The sequence below is a fragment of the Oncorhynchus mykiss genome, chromosome Y (assembly GCF_013265735.2).
Source record: "Oncorhynchus mykiss isolate Arlee chromosome Y, USDA_OmykA_1.1, whole genome shotgun sequence".
Classification (NCBI taxonomy): Eukaryota; Metazoa; Chordata; class Actinopteri; order Salmoniformes; family Salmonidae; genus Oncorhynchus; species Oncorhynchus mykiss.
In genome coordinates this window covers 5,165,128-5,183,392 of record NC_048593.1, presented here as the reverse complement: position 1 = coordinate 5,183,392, position 18,265 = coordinate 5,165,128, and the positions used below count along the sequence as shown (strand labels likewise).

The 18,265-nt window shown below is 41.2% G+C and overlaps 1 protein-coding gene across 1 annotated transcript in view; it reads right to left on the bottom strand.

Moving 5' to 3' along the window:
• The window catches only part of LOC110509539 (mitogen-activated protein kinase kinase kinase 1-like), an 87,892-nt gene extending 74,361 nt beyond the window's left edge, over positions 1–13,531 (bottom strand). The window contains exon 1 of the mRNA XM_036968138.1: positions 12,999–13,531. The gene's annotated coding sequence lies outside the window, so the exon portion shown is untranslated. The remainder of the gene's footprint in view (positions 1–12,998) is intronic.
• Between the last annotated feature and the right edge of the window lie 4,734 nt (positions 13,532–18,265).

Here is an 18,265-nt window from a genome sequence, read left to right as displayed (position 1 = left end):
TACTTGGTATGAATACATCATATAGTCATATATATTTTATTTCAGACAATTCAAAGCAAGTTCCCCATACGCATAAATGGCCAGCTATAGTTATGCGACTCAACTCCTTTGGGTAGAACAGAGTTGGCACAACTTTTTTTTTCTCTCACAATTTACCACAGGCGGACTCCAAGTTGTAGAAACATCTCAAGGATGATCAATGGAAACAGGATGCACCTGAGCTTTCGAGTCTAATAGCAAAGGGTCTGAATACTTATGTAAATAAGGTATTTATTTATAATAAAAGTGCAACAAATTCTAAAAACTTGTTTTTGGCGTAATGGGGTATTAGATTGTTGAGGATTTCTATTTATTTAATCCATTTTAGAATACGTCTGTAACTGTTAGGGTTTTCTTGCGGTGAAGGAGAGGCGGACCAAAATGCAGCATGGTTTCTATTCATGGTACTTTAATAAAGACTCTACACATGAACAAACTAACAAAACAATAAACGAAACACGAAAACCTAACAGCCTATACTGGTGCAAAACAAACACAGAGACAGGAACAATCACCCACGAAACACTCAAAGAATATGGCTGCCTAAATATGGTTCTCAATCAGAGACAACGATAAACACCTGCCTCTGATTGAGAACCACTCCAGACAGCCATAGACTATACTAGATACCCCCACTAAGCCACAAACCCAATACCTAACAAAACCCCAAGACAAAACACACCACATAAAAAACCCATGTCACACCCTGGCCTGACCAAATTAATAAAGAAAACACAAAATACTAAGACCAGGGCGTGACAGTAACGTAACAAAACGTGGAAAAAGTCTGGGGGTCTGAATACTTTCCAAAGGCACTGTATATTCATTCAGTAAATGACTCTAGCCTCTCTCACCTCCACAAGCCTCCAGAACACTCACATAATATGTCATACTCTTTGTTCTTATTTCCTTACTTGCTGCTTCAAATTTGAAGGAGTGTGTAGTATCAGTGCCATATGATTTTAGGAGGGCTATTTTCAGAACATGTCGTCACGTGAAAGTGTGTGTGTGTGTGTGTGTGTGTATACACACATCTGTGTGTATGTGGGCTGTGTTGAATGCGTCTACTGAGGGCCTGCAAGAGACCCGTTGTTTTAACTGGTAATCTGACTCTGTTTAGGCAGGAACCCATGTGCTTACTTTTCACATGTAATCTCCAGCTTGCCTCGTCCTGCTGCTAACTAAACAGAATCTGGGAGGGGCGACCCTAGGCCTGCCAACACGCCTAATGGGGATGGAAATATCCAGGCCTTTTGTTGGCGGCCTCCAGCTCTTAGCGTTGAGCTAACCCGGGCTTTAAACAGCCGGTTCTGGTGACTGTGGGGAGGCCCGGGAAGGCTGGTTAAACAAAATCTAAACCCCACCAAACCTGAGGAGTCCAGTGCTACCGCTGGGGCAGGGCTACAGAAATAGGCCGACTACCAGGCTTCGCTCTCTCAACAACGCATGACCTTTGGAAAGGTTATCAGATAAAGACCTAGTTGAAGATAGCCATTAAATCTAGGCTTGGGCAGTATCCAGATTTTCATACCGACCTTGTGCCATACCAGGATATTCGGCAATACTGGATTTGAACACAAGGGCCGCTGTTTTCAAAACACATTGAGGATATGTAATCCGAAGGTTAGCAATGCTAACAAGTACATGTAAAATCCCATAGAGAATGCTAACTAAATGATAACGAGCATATTGCAAACTATTTTATACAGTCTCTGGCCTAAACTATACAAGTGTACAAGTACCTGAAAATGCTACTCACAGTTTGCTGCATGCACAAAACAAACAGACAGCAAGGAAGAAGCTAACCACTTAACTAGATAGCTAACTAGCTATTAAATGCACAACTGGAGAGCATTTAGCACGTTTTAGACAGCTAACGTAATAGTTATAAGATATCTAGCTGGTAAACATTTAGTTGTGAATTTAGTACTGTAACTAGATAATCTGGCACATGCAACACAACAGTGAGTGACTCACAAGGCTCCGGTCTCTGGTCGTTGAGTGCTTGTAAACATACACCACGTGACCGGGGACTGCCAGTGAGCTTCATAATGACAAATTATGTGACAGGTGAAATGAAGACTGCTATCTTCTTAATCTACTAACATATGTGACCCGTTTCAGGAAACTAGGTGTATGTCGCGAGTCACTACACAAGAGAGCCGTTTGAATGTAAACTTAAAAAATAAAAATAAATTGTTTTTTGGGCAGATTTGCCTTCTCGAACATGTGAACTTTCATAATAACAAACTTGTATGCCAAATAGGAATACAATTGTTAAATTACGAGCCTAGTTGATTAATCCACAGAAAAAGTCAGCAACCTTCCCGCTAGCCATGATTGGCTAAAATAATGAGTGGCCGGACATGCCGACAGATGAGTTTGGATTGGTCTGCCATATAACACGCTTCTGTCTATTTGAGCTGGTCAGTATGTGAAGGTAATCCTGTCTAATGCGGCTTAAAAAACATGTATTGAGTATCAAAACTTAACAAAATACTCCCGTATGCAAGTATCCATTTCAATAGAACATCACTGCAACACCTATTTCAGAACACTCTCGTCTGAGTGTAGCAGTGCGCAGAATAACTGATGAATTTACAAACGCTCAACACTGGTTGAATATGGCCGGTGTCAGTAAACGTCAGCAAAAAAGCATAATTCAGTTGTTGCCAGGAGCACAGTTACAGTCACCAACGCTCAGGATAACATGAAAACAGCCTAACCAGCTCTGGTACGGCAGGGTAAAATGGTCAGAGTTTGGGTGGGGGCTGAAGTTTAAGATGATTCTTATGGCATTGCACACGGTCAGTGTGAACCAGAGTGACTTGACACAACAATGGGCCAAGCAAGCTATACATGCAAAACTTTTAATGAAAGGGGTTGTAGTCGGACGTGAAGCATTCATCCATGTATACGGAAAAGAGTCTGGCTACAGTTTAAGATATAAGTTTCAAACCATAAAGTTATTTCATTGCAAGTTAAAGCTTACTGTTAGCTAGCTAGCTGACATTAGACTATTGGCTCGCTAGCAAACATTACGTTTATGATCTGTGTGTAGTAATACGATCTCAGAATACCATTTCGCATTGATAGTTACAGCATAATGTTAGCTAGCTAACATTGAACATATTTTGTTAACTTTAGCTAGCTATGACAATCGGTTTGTATTGCTAGTACTCTATGAATTGGGATTATGATTCCTTGTTTAACTAGCTAGCTAGCTCCATGTATAAACAAAAGACCCTAAATTGAAGCTTACTGTTAGCTAGCTAGCTGACGTTAGATGGCTGGCTCGCTAGCTAACATTACATTTATGATCTGTGTGTAGTAATATTATCTCAGAAATCCATTTGCATTGCTAGTTTTAGCCTAATGTTAGCTAGCTAATGAGCTAACATTGAACATATTTGGTGAACTTTAGCTAGCTATGACAATCGGCTTGTATTGCCAGTACTCTATGGATTAGGATTATGATTAATTGTTTAGCTAGAATGTCTAAACAAAACACTCCACTTCGCCAGATGACCCATTAAGTTAGCCAGGTGTGTCTGAAGGTGATTATGGCTATCTATTGTATAATAATGCCAAAATAGGACACAAACACTTTGGTGGAAAGCTGCTGCCATCCCATGTGACAAAAGCAGCAGTGTGGCATCTCTACAAGGAATCGATGACAACACTTGATATGTAAAACATAAACAACACGTTTTGATTATTTAATTGACCTCCAACATGATTGGCACTACTTTTATTAATCTCACATTATTTCTGTATTTTACAGAGTCACGTGTAGTCTGGCTGTGTGTTATCATTTTAACTTCCAGTTTCCAAGATTATGTTTCTGTATGCAGTGCTGCTGCTCTGCACATTTGTAGGTAAGTGAAACTTACCTGACAATGATGCCTCAAAAAATTATATTGATACGATTTACATTATTTTTCTGTTCATTAACTTTTCTTAATGTTCTTTTGCTGTTTGCAGGTGCACTATCCTTCTGACCCGATGCAGCCAGGTCCAATCTACTTTTTAACTCCTCACAACTAAAGTGGCCAAAACAAGAACAAGTCTGTGCTCTGGTATTGTGCCTGGTGGACCATGCAAAAGCTACATCACAGTCTGGACCTTTACTTCCTGATCACAGGCCACACCAAGTTGCCCCCGACTAGTGCTTCAGCCTCATCAAGCAGTGCTTCAGAAAGACCAGAGTGAACACTTTGTCGGAGATTGCTGGTGTTGTGGAGGGCAGCACTGTGACAGGGGTCAACATCCCACAGCTGGTTGGACTGGAGGATGGTACGGTGTTGGTGGAAAGCTATCTGCTGGCAACAACACCTGACTCTGTACTTCAGGCCGCGGCCACAGATCAAGCAATACCAGCACTTCAGGTGAATATAATTTTCATTGCATTGTATGAGGTTATTCTTCTTATCTAAACTTAGGAGGTGAATTGATGTGATTGATTTGATGTTGTGCAAGAATGTAATGTCTTCTACATTTGTTTTGTTATTTCCTGTTTTACAGCTTTGATGCTCTGGAGCCTGGTGTTGTTGTCGCCAAGGAGTGTTCGGACTCAGTCGGGACCAGGTTTCAGTTGCTGTGCAACGCTGACATCCTTCATCCCATAGATGGTCTGCTTGTACAAGCACCACCTGGACTGGACACAGCTAGACAAACTTATCTTTTTGAGAAGATATGGGAGTTTTGCTGACGAAGAGGCTATGGACAACACATACCCTGCGCCTAACTCAAGGGCAGGACAGAAACAGGCTCTCCAAATAAAGATTCCCTTGTTCATGCGTGGTTCGGACTGACCAGTCATCAGCACTATCTGCAGTGCCTCTATTCAAATTACTCTCTCCTAACACATACACTATACGTTTCTGAATTCATTTTTTTATCCTGCTGCTCAGCCACTTTACCCCTGATTGTATGCATATAACTTGACCTGATCTATCACTGATATTGTTTTTGTTCTTATAAATAATGTATATTATTTTATTGACAGTATTTATTTCTGATATTGCTACTATGCAAGTAACCATTTGGCTGTTCTGTTTACACCTTCTGTAGAGACCCATCCACAGGCAAAATGTGGTTGGGGGTTATAGCATTTCTTTCACATGACCCGAATGGGAAAACGTATGAGTGAGCAATTGAAATAAGAGCAAGATCAAACGAGCAGTATCAAACATGTTTGCAAATATATTTGATACAGATGTTATTAGAAACTTCTGGGGTAGCTAGTTAGCTTGAGCTTGGTAACATCCTAGCTAGCACAAATGCAACCAGCCTGAAAACAAAGACCAGTAGAAACTGCAGTTATTTTCAATATTCTCAACAATGATTTAGGAATCCATGTGACTAAGTATTAACTAGGTAGCCACTTGTTATTCTCCTATACATGAAAATATATAGCTAGCCAGCTACCCTGTTGCCCAAAGCTAATTTTATAAGCAGCTAGCTAGCTTCAACTGGCTAGTGAGTCTAGACCGGATCAGGTATTTTTTCACCTTTATTTAACCAGGTAGGCCAGTTGAGAACAAGTTCTCATTTACAACTGCGACCTGGCCAAGATAAAGCAAAGCAGCACGACAAAACCAACAACACAGAGTTACACATGGGATAGACAAAAGTACAGTCAATAACACAATAGAGAAATCAGTATACAGTGTGTGCAAATGAAGTATGTAAGGCAATAAATAGACAAAAGTGGCGAAGTAATTACAAGTTAGCAATGAACACTAGAGTGATAGATGGGTGGTGCAAGTAGATGGTGCAAGTAGAAATACAGGTGTGCAAAAGAGCAGAAAAACAAAAACAAATATGGGGATGAGGTAGGTAGTTGGTTGGATGGGCTATTTACAGATGGGCTGTGTACCTGCAGCAATCAGTAAGCTGCTCTGACAGCTGACGCTTAAAGTTAGTGAGGGAGATATAAGTCTCCAACTTCAGTGATTTTTGCAATTCGTTCCAGTCATTGGCAGCAGAGAACTGAAAGGAAAGGCGGCCAAAGCAGATGTTGGCTTTGGGGATGACCAGTGAAATATACCTGCTGGAGTGCATGCTACGGGTGGGTGTTGCTATGATGACCAGTGAGCTGAGATAAGGTAGAGCATTACCTAGCAAAGACTTATAGATGACCTGGAGCCAGTGGGTTTGGCGACGAAAATGTAGCGAGGACCAGCCAACGAGAGCATACAGGTCGCAGTGATGGGTATTATATGGGGCTTTGGTGACAAAACGGATGGCACTGTGATAGACTGCATCAAATTTGCTCAGTAGAGTGATGGAGGCTATTTGGTAAATGACATCGCCAAAGTCAAGGATAGGTAGGATAGTCAGTTTTATGAGGGTATGTTTGGAAGCGTGAGTGAAGGAGACTTTGTTGCAAAATAGGAAGCCAATTCCAGATTTAATTTTGGATTGGAGATGCTTAATATGAGTCTGGAAGGAGAGTTCACAGTCTAGCCAGACACCTAGGTATTTATAGTTGTCCACATATTCTAGGTCAGAACCGTCCAGAGTAGTGATGCTGGTCAGGTGGGCGGGTGCAGGCAGTGATCGGTTGAAGAGCATGCATTTTGTTTTACTAGCATTTAAGAGCAGTTGGAGTCCACAGAAGGAGTGTTGTATGGCATTGAAGCTCATTTGGAGGTTTGTTAACACAGTGTCCATAGAAGGGCATGATGTATACAGAATAGTGTCGTCTGCGTAGAGGTGGATCAAAGAACCCCTGCAGCAAGAGCGACATTATTGATATATACAGAGAAAAGAGTCGGCCCAATAATTGAACCCTGTGGCACCCAGATAGAGACTGCCAGAGGTTTGGCCCTCAGATTTCACACACTGGACTCCATCTGAGAAGTAGTTAGTGAACCAGGCAAGGCAGTCATTAGTGAAATTAAGGCTGTTGAGTCTGCCGATAAGAATGCGGTGATTGACAGAGTCGAAAGCCTTGGCCAGGTCGATGAAGACGGCTGCACAGTACTGTCTTTTATCAGTGGCGGTTATAATATCGTTTAGGACCTTGAGCGTGGCTGAGGTGCACCCGTGACAAGCTCGGAAACCGGATTGCATAGCGGAGAAGGTACGGTGGGATTCGAAATGCTTGGTGATCTGTTTGTTAGCCTTCGCTTTCTTAACTGACTGTGTATATTGGTTCCTGACCTCCCTGAAAAGTTGCATATCGCGGGGACTATTCGATGCTATTGTAGTACGCCACAGAATGTTTTTGTGCTGGTCAAGGGCAGTCAAGTCTGGGATGAACCAAGGGCTATATCTGTTCTTAGTTGATTTTTTTTTTAAAGGGGCATGCTTATTTAAGATGGTGAGGAAAGCACTTTTAAAGAACAACCAGGCATCCTCTACTGACGGGATGAGGTCAATATCCGGGCCAGGTCGATTAGAAAGGCCTGCTCAAGAGGAGTTTTAGGGAGCATTTGACAGTGATGAGGGGCGGTCGTTTGACCATATACCCATAACGGACGGAGGGAATGAGGCAGTGATCGCTGAGATCCTGGTTGAAATCAGCAGAGGTGTATTTAGACGGCAAGTTGGTCAGGTTGATATCTGTGAGAGTGCCCATGTTTACAGATTTAGGGTTGTACCTGGTAGCTTCATTGATCATTTCTGTGAGATTGAGGGCATCTAGCTTAGATTGTAGGACTGCCGGGGTTAAATATATCACAGTTTAGGTCACATAATAGTACGAACTCTGAAGATAGATGGGGGGCAATCAATTTCCATATGGTGTCCAGGGCACAACTGGGAGTTGAGGGGGGTATATAACAAGCGGCAACAGTGAGACTTATTACTGGAGAGATGGATTTTTAAAAGTAGAAGCTCGAACTGTTTGGGCATAGACCTGGATAGTATGACAGAACTCTGCAGGCTCTCTCTGCAGTAAATTGCAACTCCGCCCCCTTCAGCAGTTCTATGTTGACGGAAAATGTTGTAGTTGGGGATGGAAATCTCTACATTTTTGGTGGCCTTCCTAAGCCAGGATTCAGGGTTGGCGGAATGTGCTAAAGCAGTGAATAAAGCAAACTTGGGGAAGAGGCTTCCTATGTTAACATGCATGAACCCAAGGATTTTACAGTTACAGAAGTCAACAAATGAGAGTGCCTGGGGACACACAGGGCCTGGGTTAACCTCTACATTACCAGAGGAACAGAGGAGGAGTAGGATGAGGGTACGGTTAAAGGCTATAAGAACTGGTCGTCTAGTGTGTTGGGAACAGAGAATAAAAAGTACAGATTTCTGGGAGTGGTAGGATAGATTCAGGGCATAATGTAAAGACAAGGGTATGGTAGGGTGCGAGTACAGTGGAGTACAGTGGAGGTAAACCTAGGCATTGAGTGAAGATGAGAGAGGTTGCATTTCTGGAAGCACCAGTTAAGCTAGGTGAGGTCTCTGCGTGTGTGGGGGGTGGGACAAAAGAGCTATCTAAGGCATGTTGAGCGGGACTAGGGGCTCCGCAGTAAAATAAAACAATGAGAGCTAACCGAAACAACAGTATACAAGGCATATTGACATTAGAGAGAGGCATAAAGCAATCACAGGTGTTGATTGGGAGAGCTAAGACAGAAAGGGGTAAGACAACAACGGATAAACAGCTAAGACAACAACAATGTGGTGAATGGGCAGGGAGGGTCAGTTAGCTGAGGGCCTGAGTTCGAAGCTGGGGCCGACAGATAAACAAAATGAAGTACCGTGTTAATGAACAGCCCAGCAGGCATCAGCTGTGTAGCCAAGTGATCATAGGGTCCAATGATCAGCAATAGATTAAACAGGGAGCTGTTCGTTAGTCGTTACTACGCTAGGCAAGCGGGAGACACAGCATTCAGAAAGCTAGCGGGCCGGAGCAAGCAGATGGGTCTTCACTGACATCCATGACACAGAGATTCTGGTTGAGAGCACATCAGCAGAATGTCAGCAGACCGGGTCGTGATGGATTGGCGGGGTGCCGTGTCGTCAAAGGGTCGAGGCCAATTGGCAAGAGACGAATTGTAGTTGGTGTACTTCGTTGGCTTGCCGGGAGATGGGCCTAGCTCGAGGCTAACTGGTGCTTGCTTCTGGACAGGGGTGTTGGCCACAGTAGCCACCCGGTAGCTAGCAGCGATGATTCGGTGTAATGGTAGAGCTTGTGGCAGGAATCCGGTGATGTAGTGGAGAAAAGCAGTCCATCACCAAAAAACTAGAATGGTCCAAACACACCAAGACAGTCGTGAAGAGGGCATGACAAAGCATATTACCCTCAGGAAACTAAAAAGATTTGGCATGGGTCCTGAGATCCTCAAAAGGTTCTACAGCTGCAACATCGGTTGCATCACTGCCTGGTACGGCAATTGCTCGGCCTCCGACCGCAAGTCACTACAGAGGGTAGTGCGTACGGCCCAGTACATCACTGGGGCTAATCTGCCTGCCATCCAGGACCTCTACACCAGGCGGTGTCAAAGGCCCTAAAAATTATCAAAAAACCCCAGCCACCCCAGTCATAAACTGCTCTTTCTACTACCGCATGGCAAGCGGTACCGGAGCGCCAAGTCTAGGACAAAAAGGCTTCTCAACAGTTTTCACCCCCAAGCAATAAGACTCCTGAACAGGTAATCAAATGGCTACCCGGACTATTTGCATTGTGTGTGTCCCCCCCACCCCTCTTTTACGCTGCTGCTACTCTCTGTTTATCATATATGCACAGTCACTTTAACTATACATTCATGTACATATATACATACTACCTCAAATGGCCTGACCAACCAGTGCTCCCGCATTTTGGCTAACCGGGCTATCTGCATTGTGTCCCGCCACACACCACTCGCCAACCTCTCTTTATGCTACTGCTACTCTTGTTCATCATAAATGCATATGCACTTTAACAATATCTACATGTACATACTACCTCAATCAGCCTGAATAACCAGTGTCTGCATGTAGCCTCGCTATTTTTATAGCCTCGCTACTGTATATAGCCTGTCTTTTTACTGTTGTTTTTATTTCTTTACTTACCTATTGTTCACCTAATACCCTTTTTGCAGTATTGGTTAGAGCCTGTAAGTAAGCATTTCACTGTAAGGTCCACCACACCTGTTGTATTTGGCGCACGTGATTTGACAGACTTTTCCCCATCTTAGCTACTGTTTTATTAATATGGTTTGACCATGACAGTTTACAATCCATCCAGGGTTACTCCAAGCAGTTCAGTCACCTCAACTTGCTCAATTTCCACAATATTCTTTACGAGACGTAGTTGAGGTTTAGTGTTTAGTGACTGATTTGTACCAAATACAACGCTTTTAGTTTTGGAAATATTTAGGACTAACTTACTCCTCTGAGACTATCACAGTGCAGGTGCATTTATACGGAGACTTGATTACACACAGGTGGATTGTATTTATGATCATTAGTCATTTAGGTCAACATTGGATCATTCAGAGATCCTCACTGAACTTCTGGAGAGAGTTTGCTGCACTGAAAGTAAAGGGGCTGAATAATTTTGCACGCCCAATTTTTCAGTTTTTGATTTGTTAAAAAAGTTTGTTTGGGACCAACACTTTACATGTTGCGATTATATTTTTGTTCATTATAGACTGTTTATTTGTATGTGTTGGGCGTTAAATGAGATTATTCTTTACAGAGTCAAGTATATTTGTCCTGGGCTCAATCTATGATTGATTGAGAGATTCAAGGAGCCACCAACGTTAAGTAAAGTAGTAGAAGCAAAGCATTGAATATTTACATTCATGCACTTAAAATTAATTGTCTAACTTTGTACCAGAAGCATTTAACAGCTGGGCACTCCTTGGGCTGTTACAATCCAGGTGTGCAAAGCGCTTAAGAGACTTAGACAGAAAGACTCACAGATGTAATCACTACCAAAGGTGATTCTAACGTGTATTGACTCAGGGGTGTGAATACTTATGTAAATGAGACATTTCTGTATTTCATTTTCATTTTTTTTTGCTAAAATCAAAAAAAATATGTCTTTACTTCGTCATTATTGGGTATTATTATGTGTAGCAATGGGTGATAAATGTCATCCATTTTGAATTCAGGCTGTAAACAACAAAAAGTAGAATAAGTAAAGGGTATTAATACTTTCTAGAGGCACTGCATTTGTCAAATGGCAGTAAAGCATCGGTCATCATATCACCAGAACAAGACCCTCGATATTTATTGGAAAGGAGCATCAAGCTCATCACAATGCACTTTCACCACCCTGTGAAGTTCATCTTAACTTATTTAATTTGTTGCCTAATAAACTGCATGGTTCCCGAGTTGTAGGGGGAAGACCACACACCATATCGTCGGGTGACTCCAAATTTACTTCGATATGATGTAAATGATGTCAATATTTGTACACAGAGGCGTTTCCACCACCATCACATAAATCATTTTACAGACAAAAAGATCCCACCTTGTCGAACGAACAAACTATCTGTCAGCATTAATAAAATTGTAGCGATGTTTCCATCACAGCTGCTGTTGTTTTTTTTATACAGCATGACTTAACTCACATAAAAACTGTGGATGGAAACGTGGTTAGTGAAATGACCAACATTTCTGTATGCTGCTTACAATTATGAACGCTGTTGTGTTAATTTGTAATAATACAGAAATGTCTAAATGTTCTGTATATTTCATTGTGTTGTTTCTAAAGGATCAGCGGAGAAAGGACTAAAGGTCAACCTGGAAACGATTGTGTCAGAAAAGGTTTAGGCCTCTGAGGTCCAGTAGTGGGTCTCGGTGAATGGGGTTCAGTTGTTTGTTGGAATTCTACATTTGTGCAGCGAGGGGATACTGATGTTTTGCCTTGGCCCATTATCCCGGACAAGAAACGCCACAATGGAATCCAGCTCTCTTTCCATCCATTTCTTTAGCTTTCAACATCCTATTCATCTTTTATTATATGCACAGTTCCAAAAGCCAACGTCTCATGTTGCAACAAATTGTCGTCTCACAATCTTTCTTTTCTAAAAAGCTGTAATTCATCCAAGGCGACTCCTGTCTTTCTCATGTGATTATGTTCAATGATCTATGCACTATATATCACTCATTAACCGAGGCTCTTCATTCTGTAAAGGTACACAGAATTTACATTTTCAGTGAGCCTAAGCACCTGCATGCCCTGTAAATTAACCGGGAACCATAACTGACACTAAGACGTTGATTGTTAAACACTACTCACAGAAATAAACACCTAGACGCTGACTCATTTTTTATGACAACCATTACAAAACAAGGAGTAAATTAGTAACATTATTATGACAGGTCACATTGTTTTTGAGAGATATATTGCAGTGTGTGTGTACATTTATTTGAATGGTATAACATTGCATAGCAAAGGATCAACAGTAGAATTGGAATACCGGCTTGAAGCACGTGACCTGCTATAGATCTGAGTTTGTCATACATAAATTATTTCAATCCAAAATGTTTATAAATAAAACAATTGTATTTAAATATTGTTTGCTTTTCACCTACGTTCTCAGTGTAATGACATTTAAATATCTTACTCCCAGACAACCAATTGCTAGTGCAACCTAGTGCTGCTATGGCACATCTGTAAATAGGCAGTGAAAAGTATCACTTTTTCCTTTATAGTTTACACAAAAAGTTATACTGGGTTAGAGACGGAGCATTTCAGACCTTAAATTATCCTGTCTTGGAATTGGGATATGCGTTTGAATAATTAGAATATATAAATAGCCAACATAAGAAGCATAATCATTATTAATTAATCATTTATAAACCAATAAAACGTTTACTGTCAGGCTTTACAGTAAAGACGCACTTGAATTCAATAAATCGAAGTTAAGATGAGGAAATCTCACAAATCAATGTAAAATTGTGCAACAAATTACAAGCTGTTATGTCTGCAACTGACAGAATGCAACCAACAAAGTATTAATGATCATCAAAAATCCATGCACAAGAGCCAATCTTATAAACCTTACCTATTTTGTGTTGCGCTCACTTCTATTGAAGTTCGGGTAGCACCATTATCGGGACTGAGATGGTCGCTGCTGATTGGTAAATAAGTGTTCAATAATTCCTGAGCGTCTGTAGACAAACTAGTACTTGTTTTATCTGAGACACGGTGATCGGTTAGTGAGTTGCTCTGCTGAATGTAGTGAGTTTGCTCTAATAAAGTAGCCTGCACCGCACCAGGCGAGGACATAGACAAGTGCAGTTGCACTGATATCGGGGCCGTCCCAGTCTCGGGAGACAGGAGCAGCGACTCAGGCTTAACCAGATCCACACTTCGGACTTTCAGTAGCTCTTTGCGTCTCCATTGCGAGGTTTCCCCGGCACTACTCTTCGCCTTACCGGGACAGCTTGGAAGACCAGGAGTGCTTGAGTTTCCCTGAGGACTATATCCAACGTTTGTGCCGTTATTTGACTCATACATTCCCGACGACGAGGTCCGGCTCCCCGCCGTCGCCATTTCCTGTCCTGGAGTTGATCACTTATTAGGTTCTATGGAAGAGGGGAAGTAGGTAATTGGGGGAGGGTCAGGTGGGAGGAGCGATAGAACAATGACATTTCGCCTATGTAGAATGCGCATAAATTAGCGTATTTTGAGTAATTTTAGGCAATGACTGAATTTCATCTAAAAAGTTGATCTGTTTTTTTACATGCTCATAAATGGTTGGTGTGGCCACCTATGATTGGTTATTATTGATGTATGTTTCCTGTTTTGGGTGGATAAGTTTTTGCTTAAATACATATTCATCCTTCCATCCTTACAATGTAATTACTTAGGCCTACATGTAATCCAAATTTCTAACATAAATAAATGAAATATCCGAAAACAATATAGCTAATATATTTATCTAGATGTTACTGTGATGTTGTGTCCCATGTTAAAGCCTACAATTGGTCTTGTCTGTAATATTGTTCTCACCAAACAAATTCCAAATGTGTTAATTGTCTATTAAGTGTGAATAAAATGTTAGACATATTGTAGGCTACACGTCGGTTATGTTGGGGGATTTCTACACTGGCCATTTTAGAAGCTTAATTTGTGTGTAGGAAACCGGCCCTTGACTGAGTAATTACCCCAGACACCAGTCGTGGGATTAATACCAAGTGCATTTGACTGCTTGGTTGGCATATTGTTTACCCGGTAACTTATGTGAACATGTATAATCTAATACTTTTCTTATTGTTTACCCAGTAACATACAGTGCTTTTGTAAAGTATTCAAACTCTTGCATTGTTTTTGTAAATAAGGTATTTCTGTTTTTAACTGTCTGAAAACCAGTTTTTGCTTCGTCATTATGCAGGGTAAGGTTGTAACGTAATAAAATATGGAAAAAGTCAAGGGGTCTGAATACTTACCGAATGCACTGTATATAGTCGAATCCTTTTCTGTACAATGAGTGTTTTGTCCTTCATGTGATTAAATTGACATGCTTGACATTCTTACTGACAAAAGCAACATGAACATTGAGAATTAAAGAAATATACTGCAGGTTGTAGTGATGCTAACATACAATCAATTACCACACAGTAAGAATATTTGTGGACTCCATTTAATCACATCTGTTACAATTCCATGTTGAACAATCACAAATAATAATGAGGAAGAGCATATCCAATATGCCGCAAAAACTCCTACAGTATATGTTCACATTCTAGTAGCCTATGCACTCACCACCTGGTTATGTTTTGTATTTACAGCTGAAGTCGGAAGTTTACATACACCTTAGCCAAATACATTTGTCGTGTCTTCGGCATCATTAAACTGAAGTTTAGTCTGTATCACTACAAAAATCTCTGAAACTGGAAACACTTATCTCCCTCACTAGCTTTAAGCACCAGCTGTCAGAGCAGCTCACAGATTACTGCACCTGTACATAACCCATCTATAATTTAGCCCAAACAACTCCCTCTTCCCCTACTGTATTTATTTATTTTGCTCCTTTGCACCCCACCCGATTATTGACTGTGTTTGTTTTACTCCATGTGTAACTCTGGGTTGTTGTGTGTGTCGAACTGCTTTGCTTTATCTTGGCCAGGTAGCAATTGTAAATGAGAACTTGTTCTCAACTTGCCTACCTGGTGAAATAAAATAAAAAAATCTCTGTAATTAGTATTTTTCTCTCTCTCTATATATATATATATATATATATATATATATATATATATATATATATATATATATATACACAGTGCCTTGCGAAAGTATTCGGCCCCCTTGAACTTTGCGACCTTTTGCCACATTTCAGGCTTCAAACATAAAGATATACAACTGTATTTTTTGTGAAGAATCAACAACAAGTGGGACACAATCATGAAGTGGAACAACATTTATTGGATATTTCAAACTTTTTTAACAAATCAAAAACTGAAAAATTGGGCGTGCAAAATTATTCAGCCCCTTTACTTTCAGTGCTGCAAACTCTCTCCAGAAGTTCAGTGAGGATCTCTGAATGATCCAATGTTGACCTAAATGACTAATGATGATAAATACAATCCACCTGTGTGTAATCAAGTCTCCGTATAAATGCACCTGCACTGTGATAGTCTCAGAGGTCCGTTAAAAGCGCAGAGAGCATCATGAAGAACAAGGAACACACCAGGCAGGTCCGAGATACTGTTGTGAAGAAGTTTAAAGCCGGATTTGAATACAAAAAGATTTCCCAAGCTTTAAACATCCCAAGGAGCACTGTGCAAGCGATAATATTGAAATGGAAGGAGTATCAGACCACTGCAAATCTACCAAGACCTGGCCGTCCCTCTAAACTTTCAGCTCATACAAGGAGAAGACTGATCAGAGATGCAGCCGAGAGGCCCATGATCACTCTGGATGAACTGCAGAGATCTACAGCTGAGGTGGGAGACTCTGTCCATAGGACAACAATCAGTCGTATATTGCACAAATCTGGCCTTTATGGAAGAGTGGCAAGAAGAAAGCCATTTCTTAAAGATATCCATAAAAAGTGTCGTTTAAAGTTTGCCACACGCCACCTGGGAGACACACCAAACATGTGGAAGAAGGTGCTCTGGTCAGATGAAACCAAAATTGAACTTTTTGGCAACAATGCAAAACGTTATGTTTGGCGTAAAAGCACCACAGCTGAACACACCATCCCCACTATCAAACATGGTGGTGGCAGCATCATGGTTTGGGCCTGCTTTTCTTCAGCAGGGACAGGGAAGATGGTTAAAATTGATGGGAAGATGGATGGAGCCAAATACAGGACCATTCTGGAAGAAAACCTGATGGAGTCTGCAAAAGACCTGAGACTGGGACGGAGATTTGTCTTCCAACAAGACAATGATCCAAAACATAAAGCAAAATCTACAATGGAATGGTTCAAAAATAACATATCCAGGTGTTAGAATGGCCAAGTCAAAGTCCAGACCTGAATCCAATCGAGAATCTGTGGAAAGAACTGAAAACTGCTGTTCACAAATGCTCTCCATCCAACCTCACTGAGCTCGAGCTGTTTTGCAAGGAGGAATGGGAAAAAATTTCAGTCTCTCGATGTGCAAAACTGATAGAGACATACCCCAAGCGACTTACAGCTGTAATCGCAGCAAAAGGTGGCGCTACAAAGTATTAACTTAAGGGGGCTGAATAATTTCGCAAGCCCAATTTTTCAGTTTTTGATTTGTTAAAAAAGTTTGAAATATCCAATAAATGTTGTTCCACTTCATGATTGTGTCCCACTTGTTGTTGATTCTTCACAAAAAAATACAGTTTTATATCTTTATGTTTGAAGCCTGAAATGTGGCAAAAGGTCGCAAAGTTCAAGGGGGCCGAATACTTTCGCAAGGCACTGTATATATATATATATATATATATATATATATATATATATACTGTATTAGAAATATCTTGGGCTGGTATCTAATTTCCTTATCAGGATATTCATTCATTGGGCCATGTTGATTAAGTTCAGTTTAATGTAGGAAAAGTGGAATTTCGATAGCATCCACTTCATTGACAATAACATTGGCGAATGCCATGTCTGCCATTGTCGGGTTTCCTAGAATCATCAGAAGTTATCCGAATTGCTGTCAGTGCATACAGTATGTACCTCCCCCAACTTTATCTGTCGACTTCCGTCTACAGTTGGCTACTATCAGTTTGACCCTCAAACATGCCCAATCAACCTACAGACTGCTTCTTCTTCTTCTTCGTGTGGTTTTACGGCAGACTAGATGCTTTGTTGTGTATTTCAGACTTTTCACAGGTCGGAAAGGGAATTGCACATTTTGTTCTCAAAAAAGGGAAAAGGGGGAAAAAAATAAATCTAACCCTAAATACTGTACAGTGCCTTCGGAAAGTATTCAGACCCCTGGACTTTTTTCAAAATGTGTTATGTTATTCTATAATGTATTTAAAAAAAATCCTCATAGATCCACACACAATAACCATAATGACAAAGGAAAACTGTTTTTTTAGGAATTTTTGCAAATGTGAAAAAAACTGTCACCTTTACATAAGTATTCAGACCCTTTGCTCAGTACTTTGTTGAAGCACCTTTGGCAGCAATTACAGCATCGAGTTTTCTTGGGTATGACGCTACAAGGTTAGCACACCTGTTATGTGGAGTTTATCCCATTCTTCTCTGCAGATCCTCTCAAGCTCTGTATGGTTGGATGGGGAGCGTTGCTGCACAAATATTTTCAGGTCTCTCTAGAGATGTTCAATCGGGTTCAAGTCCGGGCTCTGGCTGGGACACTCAAGGACATTCAGAGACTTGTCCTGAAGCCACTCCTGCGTTGTCTCGGCTGTGTGCTCAGGATCTTTGTCCTGTTGGAAGGTGAACCTTCGCACCAGTCTGAGGTCCTGAGCGCTCTGGAGAAAGTTTTCATCAAGGATCTCTCTGTACTTTGCTACGTTCATCTTTGCCTTGATCTTGACTAATCTCCCAGTCATGCCATTGAAAAACATCCCCACAGCATGATGCTGCCACAAACATGTTTCCCCGTCGGGATGGTGCCATGTTTCTTCCAGACGTGATGCTTGGCATTCAGGCCAAACAGTTCAATCTTTGTTTCATCAGACCAGATAATCTTGTTTCTCATGGTCTAAGATTCTTTAGGTACCTTTTGGCAAACTCCAAGCAAGCTGTCTTGTGCCTTTTACTGGGGAGTGGCTTCCGTCTGGCCACTACCATAACGACCTGATTTGTGGAGTGCTGCAGGGATGGTTGTCCTTCTGGAAGTGTCTCCTATCTCCACAGAGGAACCCTAGAGCTCTGTC